Source organism: Pan troglodytes, chromosome X (genome assembly GCF_028858775.2).
Source record: "Pan troglodytes isolate AG18354 chromosome X, NHGRI_mPanTro3-v2.0_pri, whole genome shotgun sequence".
In the NCBI taxonomy this organism is placed as follows: Eukaryota; Metazoa; Chordata; class Mammalia; order Primates; family Hominidae; genus Pan; species Pan troglodytes.
The window spans coordinates 101,043,935-101,064,565 of NC_072421.2; the positions used below are offsets into that span (position 1 = coordinate 101,043,935).

Below are 20,631 nucleotides of genomic sequence, written 5' to 3' on the forward strand. Positions count from 1 at the left end.
CATTTGCCTTGTGTGGGAAGAGATTGATAGGTGGAAGTTTTAGTGGGGGAGTAGGTGGGAGTGGCCAGATGAGAAGGAGAAAAACTGCCATGAGGGATAGAAGTTGGAACGCTAGTTGCTTTTTTAGCTATCTTATCAGCATAAGTATTGTCCTGAGCAATGGATCTGATGCCTTTTGATGGCTGTTTTTTTAGCTACCTTATCAGCATAAGCGTTGTCCTGAGCGATGGGATCTGATGCCTTTTGATGGCCCTTCCAGTGAATGAGTCTAGCTTCCTTTGGAAGTAAAGCCGCTTTGAGAAAAGCTTTTATTAAAGAGGGCATTAATGATGGAGGACCCTTGCATAGTGAGGAAATTTTTTTCCCCATATAACAGCATGGTGGTGTAGGATATGGAAGGCATATTTAGAGTCAGTATAAATATTGATGCATAGTCCTTTTGCAAGAGCGAGGGCTCGAGTTAAGGCAATGAGTTTGGCTTGCTGAGAGGTGGTGGGGGGGCAGAAAGTATATGCGTCAGGTGTGAGGAAGAAAATAGATTTGGGAAGTTTTGAGAACTGTAGAGAGTGAGTTGAGCATAGTTTGTGATTTTGAGGGCCTCTAAAAGTATTAAGGCAGCGGCAGCCGCCGCACGCAGACATGAGGGCTAGGGTAAAACAGTAAGGTCAAGTTGTTTATATAAAAAGTCTACAGGGCGTGGTCCCGGTCCGTGTGTAAGAATTCCGACTGCACAGCCCTGCACTTTGGCTGTGTGTAATGAAAAGGGTTGGGATGAGTCAGGGAGAGCAAGTGTGGGGGCAGTTTCTAGGGCTGTTTTTAAGGAACGGAAAGGAGTGGTGAAAGGATTTAGGATCTGTGGGGTCAGCTAGGTTTGCTTTTGTGAGTTTATATAATGGTTTAGTCAGGGTGGTAAAACTAGGTATCCAAAGGCGGAAGTACCTAACCATGCCTAGGAAGGAAAGGAGTTGTTGTTTTGTAGAAGGGATTGGGGTTTGGGAGATTAGCCAGACACGATCAGCAGGGAGAGCACGTGTGTTTTCATGAGAATTATGCCAAGATAGGTAACAGATGAGGAAGAAATTTGGGCTTGACTGAAGTAATGGGATCCGTCTGTGAAGCCTTGTGGCAGTACACCCAGGTAAGTTGCTGAGGCTGAAGGGTGTCAGGGTCAGTCCAAGTGAAAGCGAAGAGTGGCTGGGATGAAGGGTGCAAAGGAATCGTAAAGAAAGCATGTTTGAGATCCAGAACAGAATAATGGGTTGTGGAGGGAGGTATTGAAGATAGGAGAGTATATGGGTTTGGCACCACGGGGTGGATAGGCAAAACAATTTGGTTGATAAGGTGCAGATACTGAACTAACCTGTGAGGCTTGTCTGGTTTTAAGACAGGTAAAATGGGGGAATTGTAAGGAGAGTTTATAGGCTTTAAAAGGCCATGCTGTAACAGGCAAATGATAACAGGCTTTAATCCTTTTAAAGTGTGCTGTGGGATGGGATATTGGCATTGAGCGGGATAAGGGTGATTAGGTTTTAATGAGATGGTAAGGGGTGCATCATCCATCACTAAGGGAGTAGAGGTGTCCTATACTTGTGGATTAAGGTGGGGAGATACAAGGAGAGGATGTGAAGGAGGCTTTGAACTGGGGGAAAAGGTGGTAATGAGGTGTGGCTGTAGCCTAGGAATAGTCAGGGAAGCAGATAATTTAGTTAAAATGTTTTGACCTAATAAGGGAGCTGGGCAGGTGGGGATAAATAAAAACGAGTGCTTAAAAGAGTATTGTCTAAGTTGACACCAGAGTTGGGGAGTTTTAAGAGGTTTCGAAGCCTGGCCATCAATACCCACAACAGTTATGGAGGCAAAGGAAACAGGCCCTTGAAAAGAAGGTAATGTGGAGTGGGTAGCCTCCGTATTGATTAAGAAGGGTACGGACTTACCCTCCACTGTGAGAGTTATCTAAAGCATCTGTGATGGTCCTGTAGGCTTCCGAGGCGATCGGGCAGCATCAGTCTTTAGCCACTAAGTCAAGAAGATCTGGGAAGGAGTCAGTCAGAGAGCCTTGGGCCAGAGTTCCAGGGGCTCTGGGAGTGGCTGCTGGGTGAGTTGGACAGTCTGATTTCCAGTGGGGTCCCGTACAGATGGGACATGGCTTAGGAGGAATCCTGGGCTGTGGGCATTCCTTGGCCCAGTGGCCAGATTTCTGGCACTTGAAGCAAGTTCCTGGGGGAGGTGGTCCTGGAGGAATGCCTGGCCGCTGTGGTTTAGGCGTTTGGAAGTTCTTGTGTGCTGGAGATGTGGCTGGGGTTTCTCCCACAGTGGAGGCAAGGAATTGCAACTCAGAAATACGTTGCTACTTGGCTGCCTCTATTGTATTATTGTATACCTTGAAGGCAAGGTTAATTAAGTCCTGTTGTGGGGTTTGAGGTCCGGAATTTGATTTTTGGAGTTTTATTTAATGTCGGGAGCAGATTGGGTAATAAAATGTATATTGAGAATAAGATGGCCTTTTGACCTTTTAGGGTCTAGGGCTCTAAAGCGTCTCAGGGTTGCTGCCAAACGAGCCATGAACTGGGCTGGGTTTCTATATCTGATGAAAAAGAGCCTAAATGCTAACTGATTTGGGAGAGGTCGGATAAAGAAAAAGGAGCATTAACCTTGACTGTGCCTTTAACTTGAGCCACCTTTTTAAGAGGAAATTGTTGGGCAGGTGGGGGAGGGCTAGTCGCAGAATGAAACTGTAAGCCAGACCAGGTGTGAGGAGGGGAGGTGATAAAAGGATTATAGGGTCGGGGAGCAGAGGCTGAGGAAGAATTGGGACCTGGCTTGGCCTGGCGAGGAGCAGCCTGGGGAGGAGAGGAGGGGTCAGATGGGTCCATAGAAAAGGAAGATTGGAAAGACTCAATAACGCTTGGAGTTGGGACTGAGGGGACAGGCGGGAGGGAAAGAAGCAAGATTTGGGATGAGTTGCATTGGGAACGGAGACTAGGGAGGATCTGATGTGTAAAAGAATGCCTGGACGTCAGGCACCTCAGACCATTTGCCTAGTTTACGACAAGAATTATTTAGATCTTCTAAGATGGAAAAATCAAAAGTGCCGTTTTCTGGCTATTTGGAACCACTGTCGAGTTTGTATTGGGGTCAAGTGGCATTGCAGAAGAAAATAAGGCATTTAGGTTTTAGGTCAGGTGTGAGTTGTAGAGGTTTTAAGTTCTTGAGAACACAGGCTAAGGGAGAAGAAGGAGGAATGGAGGGTGGAAGGTTGCCTATAGTGAAGGAGGCAAGTCCAGAGAAAAGAGAGGGTAGAGACATGGAGAGAAGGGGTGGGGGGTGCTTGCTCCCCAGGAAAGTGGAGAGAAAAGAGAGGGTAGAGACATGGAGAGAAGAGGTGGGGGGTGCTTGCCCCCCAGGAAAGTGGAAAAGGGGTGGGTAGAGACATGGAGAGAAGGGGTGGGGGGTGCTTGCCCCCCAGGAAAGTGGAGATGGGGTGGGAGGTGCTTGCCCCCCAGGAAAGTGGAAAAGGGGTGGGGACATGGAGAGAAGGGGTGGGGGGTGCTTGCCCCCCAGGAAAGTGGAAAAGGGGTGGGTAGAGACATGGAGAGAAGGGGTGGGGGGTGCTTGCCCCCCCAGAAAGTGGAGACGGGGTGGGAGGTGCTTGACCCCAGGAAAGTGGAAAAGGGGTGGGAGGTGCTTGTCCCCCAGGAAAGTGGAAAAGAGGTGGGTAGAGACATGGAGAGAAGGGGTGGGTGAGCAGCCAAAGCAGGCATCCCCGCAATTGATTTGCCACCGAGGGAATGTGGGTGAATGACCAAGGCAGGCATCCCCACGGTGATCAGACACCAATGAAATGTAGGTGAATAATCAGGCAGGCATCCCCGTGTGATTAAACACCAAGGGAAGACCGTCTTCCTGAGTCCGTGACCGGTGCCAGAGTTTTGGGTCCACAGATAAAATGTGTCTCCTTTGTCTCTACCAGAAAAGGAAAGGAACTGAAATTAAGAGAAGGGAGAGATTGAAGTGTGGTGCCAAGATTGAAAGGAGAAAGAGGTTGAGGGATAGTGAGAGAGGTTGGAGAAGAGAGTAAAAAGAGGCCGCTTACCTGATTTAAAATTGGTGAGATGTTCCTTGGGCTGGTTGGTCTGAGGACCAGAGGTCGTAGGTGGATCTTTCTCATGGAGCAAAGAGCAGGAGGACAGGGGATTGATCTCCCAAGGGAGGTCCCCCGATCCGAGTCACGACACCAAATTTCATGCGCATCCGTGTGAAGAGACCACCAAACAGGCTTTGTGTGAGCAATAAAGCTTTTTATTTCACCCGGGTGCAGGGGGGCTGAGTCTGAAAAGAGAGTCAGTGAAGGGAGATAGGGGTGGGGCCATTTTATAGGATTTAGGTAGGTAAAGGAAAATTACAGTCAAAGGGGATTGTTCTCTGGCGGGTGGGGGCGGGGGTCACAAGGTGCTCAGTGGGGGAGCTTTTGAGCCAGGATGAGCCAGGAGAAGGAATTTCACAAGGTAATGTCATCAGTTAAGGCAGGAACAGGCCATTTTCACTTCTTTTGTGATTCTTCAGTTACTTCAGGCCATCTGGATGTATATGTGCAGGTCACAGGGGATATGATGGCTTAGCTTGGGCTCAGAGGCCTGACAACCCATTAGTGGTAATATCACCCCTCTTAGGAATGCATAAAATACCATCATAAAGACAAAAGCTTGAACCCCATTCCTGCCGCTCACTTCATGTATGATAGTGGAATCTTTTTTCAGCCTTTGTCAGCCTGCCTTTGGTCATCTGTAAAAGGGAACTCACAGTGCCTTCCTTAGGAAACTGTTCTGTGGGATAAGTTAGAAATTTGTATAGAGTAGATGGCACCTAGTAGGACTTCAACAGATGGTCATCCTGGCCCAACTTTCTCCTCCCTTCCAAAGAAGTGATGACAGCTACCTAAACCAAACAATATGACTGACATAGAGACCACCAGAAAATGGAGCAGGAAGTAGAATGTACTCACAATTGCATTATGAATGAAGCTTTGGAGCCATTTCTCTGTTACAGGAAGACTTTGCTGAGGGATATGGGGAGAGGGAAGAATATTGCCAAACCATTTCTTTAATTTTGCATTATTTTCTGTTCCCTTATTTGATCTTCCAGATTGATATTGGAAAAGCCATTTCCTATTGAGCCCAAAATGAAGAGAGTGCAAATAAAGAGAAGGCAGGGATCACAAGCCCTTGACAGACACATTGCCACCTACAGGACCCTGCACCCAGATTTCATCTGCACAATCAGCTTCTTCAAAGAGAGAGAGGCTGTTGAGTTAGTACCCATGAGGGCACAATACTAGAAATGTGTAAAACTATAAGTTTTTAAGTCCTAGAAAGTCATCATCTGTAAATAAGACTTTTGGGTATGCTTTGGGGAGGTTAAGCGGTAGAATCCCATTTCTGCTCCATATTAGATGAATCTGAAAAAATTGATTTTCCATCAGTGAGTTTGATTTCGTCATCTGTAAATTGAGAATAATTATGCCTTCCTCACAGAGTCATTGTGAGAAAATTATGCAAAAATGTAATTGTTTGTACATGTTTATCTATATATGTGTCATAAAAAAGTGCCCTTTTGCACTTTTTTTCTCTTAAAATAGTGTTTCTGAGATATCTGTAAATAAGACAACTTTGAGGCTATTTTGATATTTTTAGCCATGCTGCTGTGACCATTCTTACACAAGAGCTGGAGACTCTCTGCAGTTCAGAGCTAAGAGCATAGTACCTGATGGGGAACTCACTTGATTTTCTCAAAAATGTTGCCAAGTATCTCCACAAAGAAGTTGCACACATTTCTCCTCTCCTGGAAGAGTAATGGAGTTTTCATGGCCCCACATTGTCCATATAAAGAGGGTTCAGCATAAACACAAAATCACCAATTGAGCTTTATTTTTAAACTTTAGAATTATTCCAGAATATTATATGAGTTATAAAGTGGGATCATTATATTTGTATTTAGAAATGTACATGTGAAATATGCTGCCATGGTTAGAATGTTTGCCCCCTCCAAAATGCATGTTGAAATTTGATTGATTGCCATTGTGACTTTATTAGGAGATGGTGTTACCAGTGTGAGGTTCTTGGTTCTCAGGGTAACAGGAATTAACATGAGGCCAGGCAAACTTTTCCCAGGCAATGTTTATTAAGACTTATGCCCAGAAACACTGGGCATAAGGGAGATGGCACAGGAAAAAGAGTCCTCCAGCTGGCTCCCCAAGGGGAGCTTCTCAGCGTTTTTTATTGGGTAGGGTACAGAGATTGACATCAGGAACCTCTGCCTCCTGGAGTGATTTCTTCCTTCCTGTTATGGTGTCTGTGCATGCTTGGTCCTGGTTGAAGTCTTGGTCCATGCTCAGTGGGTTCAAGATAGTGGTGTTGCTCACTACTGCTGGCCCAGGAAGGTCATATAGTGGCCATTCTGGGGTCTCCTGTGCATGTGGATGTTAGGGTCAACTGCCTTGGGGAAGATTTATGGTTGGAGCGTTGCATATCTTAACTTCTTTAAGGTCCTGTTATCAGCAGGTATGGTGCCTTGAGTAAGATTTATAGTGCAAGGTCTGGATGGTCTAGTAGGGGTCCCTGCTGGCCACAGGGCCCCATATCAGCTTGCATTAGAGGTCCTTGGTGGAACCCAGGGGACCGCAGGCTGTGGACGTGCTGATGTGGGTGCCCTTGGCTAGGCTGAAGTTGGCAGGTGTGGACTAAAGCTGCTGCCTGCTATCGCCAGTGCCCTTGCTGTATCCAGCAGTGCCTGGCCAGCCAGCCAGCAGCAGTAACACAAGGTCCTGAGGGCGACTCATGCATAGTGCATTACCAGTGCAGAGCTGTGCACAACACTGTCATCTTCCTGGCTCCAGGCTGCATCCCAATGCTCCAGGGACAGGGTGTGTAGTGAGCTCACGACAACATGTGTGGTGGGAACCCAGCAAGTCTGGAAAACAAAAATGCATTTGTGAGGGTGAGGGCTATAAAGCAAAAATAAAATTCAAATGCCCACCACACAACCATCCGAATGGACTTCCTGTTATGCCAGGGAGGGCACTCTAAAATTTAACTTGAAGGACTGGTTCAGGTCATCACGGGAAGTGGTGGTTGGACATGCCTCATTATACCCCTCCAGCATTAATATCAACACAAACGTTAAGTCTGATATGAAACATTTATAGTCTATTCTCTCTAAAGCCTGCTACTTGGAGGCTTCATCTGCATGATAAAACCTAGTGGCTCACACCTGTAATCCCAGCACTTTGGGAGGCTGAGGCGGGTGGATCATGAGGTCAGGACTTTGAGACCGGCCTGGCCAACATAGTGAAAACGCGTCTCTACTAAAAATACAAAAATCTAGCCGGGCGTGGTGGTGGGCGCCTGTAATCCCAGCTACTTGGGAGGCTGAGGCAGGAGAATCGCTTGAACCCGGGAGGTGGAGGTTGCAGTGAGCCGAGATTGCGCCATTGCACTCCAGCCCGGGACAGTGCGAGACTCGGTCCCAAAAAACAAACAAACAACAACAACAAAAAAACCTAGGTCTCTGCAACTCCTTATCGTAACCCAGACATTCTTTCCTACAGATAAGAACTCTTTCAACCTATTGCCAATCAGAATATGTTTAACTCTACCTATGATCTGGAAGCCCACATCCCCACCCCCCACCCACACCCCCCACTTTGAGTTGCCCCACCCTTCCAGATTGAACCAATGTAAACCTTACATGTATTGATTGATGTATTATGTCTCCCTAAAATGTACAAAAGCGAGCTGTACCCCGACCACTTTGGGCACATGTCATCACGACCTCCTGAGGCTGTGTCATGGGCACATCCTTAACTTTGGCAAAATAAACTTTCTAAATTGATTGAGACTTGTCTCAGATAATTTTTGGTTTAAAGAGGCAAGTCCCATCCCTACTGTGTCTCAGTGGGACTGTCAACGAAAAAAGTCAAACTCGGTACAATATTTGAAGAGATTTATTCTGAGCCAAATATGAGTGACCAATGGCTTATGATACAGCCGAGGGATATTCTGGGAAAATATGCCCAAGTGGTCAGGCTACAGCTTGTTTTTGTTTTGTTTTGTTTTTTGAGACAGACTCTTGCTCTGTTGCCCAGGCGGGAGTGCAGCAGCATGATCTCAGCTCACTGCAACCTCCACCTCCTGGTTTAAGCAATTCTGTCTCAGCCTCCTGAGTAGCTGGGACTACAGGTGTGTGGCACTACACCCAGCTAATTTTTGTATTTTTAGTAGAGACTGGGTTTTGCCATGTTGCTGGGCTGGTCTCGAATTCCTGACCTCAGATGATCCACTCCCCCGCCACTCGGCCTCCGATACAGCTTGATTTTATACATTTTAGGGTGACATAAGTTATCAATAAATATATATAAGATGTACATTGGTTTGGTCAGGAAAGGCAGGACAACTGGAAGCCAGGGAGGGGGCTTCCAGGTCATAAGCGGTTTTAAAGATTTTCTGATTGGCAATTGGTTGAAAGAGTTATTATCTAAAGACCTGGAATCAATAGGAATGTCTGGGTTAGGGCAAGGGGTTGTGGAGACCAAGGTTTTATCATGCAGATGCAGCCTCCAGGGAGAGGCTTCAGAGCTCTTATCAGACCTAAAAAGGTGCCAGACTCTTGGTTAATTCTCTCCTGGATCAGAGGAAAGACCTGGAAAGGATAGGGAATTCTCTGCAGAATGTAGATTTTCACCAGAAGAGACAACTTTGCAGGGCCATTTCAAAATATGTCAAGGAGATATGCTTTGTTGTAAAGTACTTTGATTCCATTCAGGGCCTGCTATCTTGTGATGCTATACTAGAGCCAGTCTGGAATTTGGTGTCTTATTTGGTGTCTTTATTGCTACAAAGTCTTGTTTTGTCAGTCTGAAGATCTCTTTTAATGTTAATGCTGGTTAGTTGTGCCTGAATTCCAAAGACAGAATAGTATAATGAGGCATGTCTGACCACCCATTCCTGCCATGGCATGAACTAGACTTTCAGATTTACTTTGGAATGCCCTTGGCCAAGAGGGGAGGTCTATTAGTCTGTTGGGGGGCTTAGAATTTTACTTGTGGTTTACAGAACCTTTGAGAAGTGTTTGGGCTGTGAAGGCTCTACCTTCATGAATGGATTGTCATTATTACAGAAGGTGGTTCATTATTGCAGGAGTGAATCTGTTATAAAAGGGTACATTCAGGTCTCTTTTGCCTCTTGCCCTCTGCCCTGTGATGATACACCAAGAAGGCCCTCACCAGATGCTGGTCCCTCAATCTTTGATTTCTCATCCTCCGTAACTGTGGGCCAATAAAATTCTGTTAATTAGAAATTACCCAGTCCCAGGTATTGTCTTATAGCAGCAAAAACAGACTAAGACAGGAAATTGGTGTCAAGAAGCCTGGCTGTTGCTATAAAAAATACCTGAAAACGTAGATGCAACTTTGGAACTGGATAATGGGTGGAGGCTGGAAAATTTTGGAGGAGCAGGGTAAAAAAGCCTAGATTTCCATAAATGGAACAATTCAGGTGAGGGCTCAAAGAAGAGAACTGTAGGGAAAGTCTGAAGCTTCTTAGAGATTACTTAAGTGGTAATTGCTGGGTGAGGTGTCAGAGCCCCAGCATCAGAAAGTGGTTGACTTGCAGGTTGTTAAGAATTTACTGACAACAGTATAGGTTTGAAAAAGGAAAGTTTTATTAGAAAAAAAGTATGTTGCAGAAGAAATGCAGCATTTACGGACCTTAAAGTGGGAGCTTAAGTGTAATTTGGACCATATTAGCCATGTAGGTCATAATAAGTGATTACATTTGTAGACATTTTGGTTCCTTAATGTCAGCAAGGGTTGTACAATGAGTTTTGACATGCATGGATTCCAGAGATGTATAGAAATTCTAGTTACTTAGAAAATTTTTGAAAGAGGCCTGGAACCTTTAGGCACTAGGGAAGTTTAATTACTTCTAAATTCCTCAGATAAGGAATTTTGCCTCAGAATGGCCTGTTTGATGGTTGCCAGGTGTTTTTGGCTTTCTTCGTTACACTTCTAAATTCCTCAGATAAGGAGTTTGTGTCTCCAGGGCTTACTCGATGGCCACCTGGTGATTTTGCTCTCCTGACTTTCCCCCTGACAAATATTTTGGTAAAATCTTTGACCCTCTAGTAATGATCAGAATGTTCGTAGAAATATGGACAGTAAAGGCCATTCTGATGAGGTCTCACATATAAATGAGGAACAAAGTATTATAAACTGGAGGAAAGGCCATCTTCATTATAAAGTGGCAAAGAACTTGGCTGAATTGTTTCCAAGCCCACACAAGGGCTTTGTGGACGGCATAGTTGAAAAGCAGTGAGCTAGGAAATCGGTGAAAGAAACATCTAAACAAAAAAACGTTCCATATGTTGTGTGTCTTCCTTCAACTGCATACAGTAAAATGCTAGAGAAAAAAATGATTTAAAGATGGAATTTATAATTAAAAGGGAGCCAGGCACGGTAGCTCACGCCTGTAATCCCAGCAATTTGGGAGGCCAAGGCAGGTGGATCACTGGAGATTAGGGGTTCGAGACTAGCCTGGCCAACATGGCGAAACCCCATCTCTATTAAAACTACAAAAATTAGCCAGATGAGGTGGCACATGCCTGTAATCCCCGCTACCCAGGAGGCTGAGGCAGGAGAATCGCTTGAACCCAGGAGGCAGAGGTTGCAGTGAGCCAAGAGCACACCACTGCACACCACCCTGGGCAATAGAGTGACTTCATCTCAAAAAAAAAAAAAAAGTGGGGGTGGGGTGGGGAACAAAACTTAGAGATTTAAAGGATTCTCAGCCTAGTCTGGTGGTAGAGAATCAAAGAGCACTTTCAGGAGAGGAAACCAAGGATGTTTCCAAGTGACCGTTTCATAAGGAGATTGGTGTGGATAGAAGGAAGCCAGGGACTATTCATCAGAACAATGGGAGAATGAACCCAAAGTCACTTCAGAGATTACCAGTGCCACCCTTCCCATCACAGGCTCTGAGTGCCAAGACCTGGGTGAAGGAAATATGTCAAAAAGAGAGGCTGAGGACGACCTTAGAACCTTTGGACTCACGTCCCAGGGCTGCTTCAATTTTCTGCTCCCCATATTCCAGTGCAGCATTTCTTGACTACCCCAGTCATGGCTCAAATGGGCCAAGGTGCAGCTCGACCTGCCACACTGGAAGGTACAAGTCATAAACTGTGGTGGAATCCACATGATGCTAACTCTGCAGGTGTGCCGTATGCAAGAGCTGTATGGGCATGTCTTCCTCTACCTAGATTTCAAAAGATGTTTCAGAAGCCTTGGTGGACAAGCAGAGACTTGTTGCAGAGGTGGAGCAAAAGCAGAGAGCCCTCACTAGGGCAATGCCCAGTGGAAACTCAGCTTTGATGTGGAAATTCTGCTGGGCATTTCCTTAGTCAGGGCTCTCTCCAGTCAGAACTGTGGGGTCAGAGCCACTGCAGAGAGTCCCCACTGGGACAATGCCTCGTAGAATTTTGGGAGTGGACTGCCTGAGAGACCCCAGAATTGTAGGGCTACTACTGTGCAACACCAGCCTAAGAGAGCTGCAGGCATGAGACTCCAACCTATGAGAATTGCTGTGTGGGCTAAGCCCAGAAAAGACATAGGGGCAGAGCTGCCTAAGGCCTTGGGGGCCCAATTTCACCTCAGTGTGTCCAGGAGATGGGACATGAGGTCAAGGAAGCTTATTCTAGAGTATTAAAATTTAATGTTGTTCACCTGTTGAATTTTGGACTTAATTGGGACCCTCTTTTCTTGTCTATTTCTCCTTTTTGGAATGGGAGTGTCTATCCATTGCCTGTTCCACCATTGTATTTTAAAACACATAACTTGTTTTGATTTCACAGGCTCACATCTGGAAAGGAATTTGCCTCAGCATGAATCATGCCTTCCGTTGAGTTAAATAAGACTCTGGACTTAGGCCTTTTTAGTTGATGTTGGAACGAGTTAAGACTTGTGGGGCTATTGGGATGGAATGAACGTATTTTGTATGTGAAAAGGACATAAGTTTTGAGGGGCCATTGATGAGATGCTATGGTTTAAATGTTTGTCCCAGCCAAAACTCGTGTTGAAATTTGATTGCCATTGTTACAGTATGGTTGAGTATAACTTTTTCAAAATGCTTGGGATTAGAAGTGTTTTAGCTTTCAGATTTTTAAATATTTGCATTACACTTACCAGTTGAGCATCCCAAATCAAAAAATTCAAAATCTGAAATGCTCCAGTGAGTATTTCTGCAGGTTATATTTGCACTCAACTGCTTCTGATATTGGAGGATTTCAGATTTCATATTTTCAGATTTGAGATGCTCAATCTGTATTAAGATGTGAGATAATTAAGAGGTGATTAGTTAGCTAGGCATGGTGCTGTGTGCCTGTGTTCCCATCTGCTTGGGAGGCTGAGAGAGAATCACTTGAAATTTGAGGATACAGTGAACTATGATTGCAGCCTGGGTGAGAGAGTGAGGCCCTGTCTCTTTAAAAAACAAAAAAAAAAAAAAAAGAGAAAGAAAAAGAAAAAAAAAAAAAGAAGTGATTGGGCCGTGAGGGCTCTGCCTTCATGAATGGATTAATGCCATTATCACAGGAGTGGATTTCTTATCACAGGAGTAGTTTTGTTATACAAGGGCAAGTTTGGCCCCCTTTCACTCTCTCACTTGCCCTCTTGCCTTCCACCTTGTGATGACACAGCAAGAAAGCCCTCACAAGATGCTGACATCTTGATCTTGAACTCCCCGGTCTCCAGAACTGTGACCCAATACATTTCTGTTCATTATAAATAACCTAGTCTCAGGTATTTTGTTACAGCAGTGCAAACGAACTAAGGCATATGCCATTCATAAAGAAATAAGATAGGGAAAAGTGAAAAGTAATAATGTTGTGAAATACATTATTTGCACAGACCTAGTAAAACAGGTACTTTCATCCTGTATTTTGTTGGGAGACATTAGTATAAAAGATTTTAAAATTTAATCAGGCTAGCTTTTAATGTTCATGCTCTTTGACAAAGCAATGTTCCTATGGCAACTTATCATCCAGACACAGCCTGAAGAGGCCATAGCCATCATCACTTACATGTCCCAGCTACTTCAGACTGGCCATTTTTCTAGCTGGCTTGTTGCCTTCAGCCCCCTGCCGCCCACCCTGCTTCATCCATTCTTCCATCCAAACAAGAAAATCTGTCTCATGGCTGGATCCACCTCAAGCATTGATATAGAGCAGTACTCATGTTCTTCTACCTCTTGGTTCAAACTAGAAAATCTACCATGACAAGATGCTACAAAACACATACTCCTAACCACAATAGACAGCCGTGGAGCTACTTCAAGCATTGATATGGAACAGTGCTCAGGTCTCTACTCCTGGAGGGACTTGTGGACATCCAATCTCATCCCTGCCTGAAGAAGTCTCCCGCCTGTCCCCTTTCTGTGTCCTCAAAGGCACAGGCAGGTGAGGGGCCTTTGCTTCTGCTTCTGGCCCTGCCATAAACCTCCCTTCAGACAAGGGGAGGGGGCACAAAGGCTGGCTTCCTCCTGTAGAAAGGGTAAACACAGGGAGAACAGAGATAAACCTCGCAGCAGCACGTATCCTGATAAATTTGCTAAAGATCCCTCACTAGCAATTCAAGGTACCTAGGCTGGTAGGTTCTGTCCCTGGCTCTGGCAGTGGACCTGGTGACCAACCTCTTTACCATCTAGCTCTGTGGTTAGCAGTATCTGTTTTGTAGTCACATACATCCATGAAGAGAGGATATTGATACCTCACTAGCAGGGCTGTCATGAGATTAAATCCAGACGCTAACATGAAGAACCTGGAGCTAGGACCCTCTGAACAACCTGCTTCATAAGTAGAAGCTGTGTTTCTTCCCTGGAACAGGGAACTCATGTGACAACTTAACCTGCCCTCTCAGCCAGGGCCCCTAATCAGGATGCAAATCAGAGTCACATTGATGAGCCTTTTGTAAACCCTCAGCTGAAACTCTCTTGTTGGTGGTAATAGGACTTCTGTACAAAGGCCATTGAAGTCATTAAATCATAATAATATGGCCATAGAACCAGATATGTCCATTTGATGCCAACAGTGTATGTGAGTGCCCATTTCCTCTTTACTTTTCTGACTAGCTTTTATTGTTATTTCCAGGGTTTTTCGTTTGTTTTATTCCCAGATTTTGTGTTAGTTTTTCATCTGATCATCCCATTTTCCCCAGTTCTGCCCCATTGGAAGTATTATCTCAGATGGTTTTTAACTTACAAATTCAGAGGCTTATCCCATAGGATGGTCAGATTTAGCAAATGAAAACACAAGATGCCCATTTAAGTTTGAATTAAAAAAAAAACAAAATTATATTATGTGTCACATATACTAAAAAGTACTAGTTATTTTTCTGGATTTCAAAGTTAATGAGTCTTTTGTATTTCATCTGGCAATCCTATACATGGTGTTGCAATATAGGGTAGGACCAAGGTGCTCTGGTCTGGTCAACAGCCCCATGTGAACTCTCAGCAGGTGCCAGCACCAGTCATCATCCATGCAAGTGATCTCTTTTGGATGAACCAAACGAGTGAAGCCTCCAGATGATTAAGGTGACAGCACAGGGAGAGGCAGCCCTGGGTGGCAGACACCATATAGAACAGAATAACACCCAAATGAGCCTGTCAATACTCAGAATCTTGAGAGATAATAAATGGCTAATGTTTGGGATGCTTTATTAAGCAGAAATGGTTATCCGTGGTTTGGGTGTACTCTTCCTCCTTTTCTGCAGTCTGTTATCATTGGATAATATAGGGATTCTATTATCCATGAAGACTTGGTGGGACTTTGTTATAATTTTTGCCATAGTCTGCATGTGGGTTTATGTATGGGTGTCAGTTTCTGAAAATTTCCTCAATTCCTTCTCAAATGGATTTTCAAAGGAATTTTCATGATATATGATTTTACCCCACTCTTGGAATGTGGAACCTACTTCTAATTCCCCTCCATGAAATGAGGCTTCACTGCAGTTACACAGGTTAAAAAGTTGAGAGGCTGCTGCTACGAATGGCTCCATGAGCCACATGAAAAACCATATTCTTACAAGGTTGCTAGGTGAGTATTTAATCAGAACAAGGGGTATTTATTCACTTTGAGAAGTGTTTCTCAAAAAAGTGTCCTGAAACTATTTTATCTGCTATAGGGATAACCTTGCAAGGAAGCTACTTTCCTTCAGCACACATAGACAGGACTCTACCAGATAGCAATGTACACTGCAGTGTTTGACTTTCTTGACTGTCCCCACACAGCACCACTTAGTGGATAAGTCTGTCCAACTCTGGGGTTCATTAAGAAGAAATGTCTTCTCAGCAGATCTGAGGTACTTTTTCCAATTTCACCTTTATAAAGAATAGAGTCAATGTATTGCTTTCTTTATCATTTTTGCATATTTTTTAGTTGGCTTAGAGCTCAGACTTGTACAAGGGGTATATTTTGGGAACCCCTTTAAGTCCCAAGCATTTTGGAGTAAGAACATAGTAATAGTTGGGGTGCCAGCAAAAAGAGAAAAGGGGAGAAGAGCTGCAGGCCCACTGTTAGACCTATCCCCCAACCCCCAAGGGACATAGCAGAACATATGCTGGCTAACTGCTTATTACTACTAAGAATTTTGAAGGGAGAGAGCCTGGGCTGTGCAACCCCTGGTTCTCCTTTGAAGTACTAATCACATAAGTGATTTTTGCCATAGAGAAGGAGTGAGTGCACAGAGAGTGTATAGAGAAGCTAGAACTGTTTTTGTCATGGATGTGCCTCCATATAGGAGAAAATACCAGGAACAGAGGATAAAAATTTCCCAGGGTATCCCAATATATGACTCAATTGAATGAGTTTCTGCCAGCTAAATAAGTATAATATTCTAGCCCTGCTTCCCTGAAATAACTTTAAGATTCCTTACATGACTTTTTTTTTTTTAATCTTCCTAGGTTATTCAGTCACATGATTATGGACAGTCTCTTAGTTTTCTGCCATGGATAGCTAATTGCTTCACGGTATGTGTTTTACACATCACCCTCAGAGGGCTAGTTCGTCTCAAAGAGCCTTAGGATACCTCCCTCGGTCTCTGTGTAGTGATGGTACTTCCCTACTGTCACTTTTAAAGCAAGCAAAACTCCTGACAATGGGGAGATGCTTTGTTTCACCAAACTGGGCAGAATTCCACAAATCACCCTTGTATGGGGTTAATTCCTCTAATTCTTAATATTTCTCAGGTGGTGGCCTGAAGACTGAAGGTGTTTTGCTTTCAGGAAAAGGCAAGAGCCAGAAGGGAGGGCTGTGTGGAGGCATTTCTGGTATGCAGGACCAGCCTGAGCATGGTGGTTGCCATAGAAACCTGAAATCATTATGGCAACCGTGACAACTTTTTATTGTTTTTTTCTTTTTTAATTTTTTTAAAAATTTCAATAGTTTTTGTGGCACAGGTGTTTTTTTGGTTACATGGATGAGTTATTTAGTGGTGACTTCTGAGATTTTGGTGTACCTGTCATCTCAGCAGTATATATGGTACCCAATATATTGTCTTTTATCCCTCACTACTCTCACAATGTCCCCCTTCCCGTGTCCCCACAGTCCATTATATCACTCTATATGTTTTTGCATCTTCATAGCTTAGCTCTCACTTATAAGTGAGAACATATGGTATTTGGTTTTCCATTCCTGAGTTATTTCACTTAGAATAATGGCCTCCAGTTCCATCCAAGTTGCTGCAAAAGACATTATTTCATTCCTTTTTATGGCTGAATAGTATTCCGTGGTGTATATATATGCCACATTTTCTATATCCACTCTTTGGTTGATGGGCACTTTGGTTGGGTTCTATATCCTTGTAATTGCGAATTGTGCTGCTATGGACATGCATTTGCATGTGTTTTTTTCATATACTTACTTCTTTTCCTTTGGGTAGATAGTAGTGGGATTGCTAGATCGAATGGTAAATCTACTTTTAGTTCCTTAAGGAATCTCCATACTGTTTTCAATAGTGGTTGCACTAATTTGCATTCCCAGCAGCAGTGTAAAAGTGCTCCATTTTCACCACATCCATGCCAACATCTATTGTTTTTTGACTTTTTAATTATGGCCATTCTTGCAGGCATAAGGTGGTATCTCATTGTGGTTTTAATTGGCATTTCCCTGATGATTAGTGATATTGAGCATTTTTTCATATATTTGTTGGCTGTTTGTATATCTTCTTTTGAGAAATGTCTATTCATGTCCTTTGCCTACTTTTTGATGGGATTATTTGTTTTTTCTTGCTGATTTGAGTTTCTTGTATATTCTGGATACTAGTCCTTTGTTGGATGCATAGTTTGAGGGTATTTTCTCCCACTCTGTGGGTTGTCTGTTTACTCTGCTTAATTTTTTTTTAGCTGTGCAGAAACTTTTTGATTAGGTCCCATTTATTTATTTTTGTTTTTGTTGCATTTGCTTTTGGGGTCTTAGTTATGAATTCTCTGCCTAAGCCAATGTCCACGAGAGTTTATCTGATGTTATCTTCTAGAATTTTTATGGTTTCAGGTCTTAGATTTAAGTGTTTGATGCATCTTAAATTGACTTCTGTATAACGTGAGAGATGGGGATCCAGTTTCATTCTTCTACAAGTGGCTAGCCAGTTTTCCCAGCACCATTTATTGAATAGGGGTCCTTTCCTCAATTTATGTTTTAGTATGCTTTGTCAAAGATCAGTTCGCTATAAGTATTCGGCTTTATTTTCTGGGTTATCCATTCTTTTCCATTAGTTTGAGTGCCTACTTTTATACCAGTGCCATGCTGTTTTGGTAACTATAGCCTTGTAATATAATTTGATGTCTGGTAATGTGATGCCTCCAGATTTGTTCTTTCTGCTTAGAATTACTTTGACTATGTGGGCTGGGCAGGTTTTTGTTTGTTTGTTTGAGATGGAGTCTCACTCTGTTGCCCAGGCTGGAGTGCAATGGCACAATCTCCACTCACCACAACCTCCACCTCCCAGGTTCAAGTAATTCTCCTGCCTCAGCCTCCCAAGTAGCTGGGATTACAGGTGCCCACCACCAGGCCCAGCTAATTTTTGTATTTTAGTAGAGATGGGTTTCACCATGTTGGCCAGGCTGGTCTCGAACTCCTGACCTCAGGTGATCCACCCACCTTGGCCTCCCAACATGCTGGAATTACAGGCATGAGCCACTGTACCCAGCTTATATGGGCTGTTTTACGGTTGCATATGAATTTTAGGATTTTTTCTAGTTCTGTGAAAAATGTTGATATTTTGATGGGAATTGCATTGAATCTGTAGATTGCTTTGGGCAGTATGGTCATTTTCACAATATTAATTCTTCCCACCCATGAGCATGGGATGTGTTTCCATTTGTTTGTGTCACCTATGATTTCTTTCAGCAGTGTTTTGTAGTTTTCCTCGTAGCGATCTTTCACCTCCTTGGTTAAGTATACTCCTAGGTTTATTTTTTTGTTTTCTTTTTTTTGCAGCTGTTGTAAAAAGGATTGAGTTCTTGATTGATTCCCAGCTTGGTCATTGGTGTATAGCAGTGCTACTGATTTGTTTACATTGATTTTGTAACCTGAGACTTTACTGAATTCGTGTATCAGATCTAGGAGCCTTTTGGGTAAGTCTTTTGGGTTTTTTAGGTATATGATCATATCATTGGTGAATAGCAACAGTTTGACTTCCTCCCCTCTCTTGTCTGATTGCTCTGGCTAGGATTTCCAGTACTATGTTGAATAGAAGTGGTGAAAGTGGGCATCCTTGAGTTATGACTTTTTTTTTTTTTTTTTGAGATGGAGTCTCACTCTGTCGCCTGGGCTGGAGTGCAGTGGTACGATCTCGGCTCACTACAACCTCCGCCTCCCAGGTTCAAGAAATTCTAGTGCCTCAGCCTCCCTGAGTAGCTGGGATTACAGGTGCCCACCACAATGCCTGGCTAATTTTTCTATTTTTAGTAGAGATGGGGTTTAACCATGTTGGCCAGGGTGGTCTCAAATTCCTGACCTCAAGTGATCCGCCAGCCTTGGCCTCCCAAAGTGCTGGGGAGTGACAACTTTTTAATATAGACCAACATAGCCTGGCAAGAAAAGCAAGGTCCTGCCTTCAGGTGTTTAGGACTCAGCTGAGGGTGTGGGTGCTCTGTGGTTGGGGACTGAACCTCCCTAGGGTGTGGGGGACAAAGGGATGCCAGATCCAAGTTGCCTCGTTCCCACTTTGTAACAAGTTGCCTTAGCAGTCTCATGAGAAAGCTGGGACCCTCCTGGCCCCAGTGAGTGTGGTGTCCTGCTCGAGGTGTCCTGGGGCTACTTTCCTTGTAAAGGTGGAACACAGGAGGACGAGAGAGGTAAAGACTCGCTGAACCCAGCTTCCCCCTCTGTAGAATGGGGAGAAGAATGCTCACCTACAGGATTGCTGGAACCTGCAGTGATACACATGCAAGATGATAGATAGCCCTGTGGTTATTACTGGATGATGGATGCTTGTATGGATTCAAGCAATTTCCTATTTCTTTTTAAATTTGTTATGAGACAGACAAAGAAAGATGAAAAGGCCCCAGTGAGAAAGCCATTATACTTCCTGGTTGTTATGATCACTACCCAATTGTATCAGTGCCACTGGTCACTAACCTAGTACCCAGCATGGCGCCAGGCTTATAGTTGCTCCAGTAAAGCACAGTGATTGCTGGATTCTCTCTTTCTCTTTGCAGTTCTTCATCGGGTAATTGAGCTGATATCAGGTGTCTGAAGGAGGCAAGTTTTGAAGATGTGGGTCATGATGGCTGCTGAAGCTTCCACTCCATATTTGAAGGTCAGCAGTTCTCAGGAAACCTCTAGCACTTCCATTCCTGGTGGGATGTGATGCCTGTCTCAGGTGAGCTCATAGATGTGAACGGAAGCATGTTGTAGAAAAGCACTTGTGAGGTTCACAAAATAATCTAAAAGTAGAGAAGCTATTTTGATATCACCTTTGGAGAAGAGGTTTATCAGGTAGACTCTTACTTGGTAGTGAGGCTTTTATACATTCTATGGTAAAATTTTGTAGTAGCCAATAATTTTTGAAGTGTTAGTTTAAAATGCCCATTTAAAAATTTGTTATTTTAATAAATGACAATTACACTAGAATTTATCCTATTATAATGATACATAACCATGTTGTCTAAAATAGCCAGGTATTCTTAAATATCACTTTATTTTACCAAGTTATTACATTTTAGTTTTGAACTTCAGAAGGAAATGCACATCAACTTTCTCTACATATTTAGATACACCTCATTTCAAATGATTATTTCTGTTGTGGACATATATAGTGTGAACGACTTGATAAGACATAGTGTCCATCTGCTAATGTGACAAGGTCATGTTAGTGGGAATTGTTCTCCTGATTAATTCAGTATCATCAAATCTCAGAAAAATACAAGTATATTTCAGATGCTTTATTGAGGTATGTTTGATATGAAATATACTAAGTATATTTAAAGCCTTTACTTTAGTAAGCTTTGGCATATGTATGCACCAATGAAACCAACACCATAGTCAAAGTAATGAACATATCCATCACCCCAAAAAGCATTTTCCTGCCCC

At 43.6% G+C, this 20,631-nt stretch overlaps 1 long non-coding RNA gene across 9 annotated transcripts in view; it reads left to right on the top strand.

Moving 5' to 3' along the window:
• LOC100614699 (uncharacterized) overlaps positions 1–20,631 on the top strand; it is a 112,070-nt gene that overhangs the window by 26,032 nt on the left and 65,407 nt on the right. For 4 of the 9 annotated variants that reach the window (XR_010154684.1, XR_010154687.1, XR_010154682.1 and 1 more), the window contains exons 3-4: positions 18,535–18,671; positions 19,758–19,921. This is a non-coding gene — a long non-coding RNA (uncharacterized LOC100614699). Of the gene's footprint in view, positions 1–14,502; positions 14,634–14,963; positions 15,136–15,223; positions 15,401–16,001; positions 16,068–18,534; positions 18,672–19,757; positions 19,922–20,631 lie in introns of all 9 variants that reach the window. The other 5 variants (XR_010154680.1, XR_010154685.1, XR_010154679.1 and 2 more) reach the window with 4 other exon arrangements.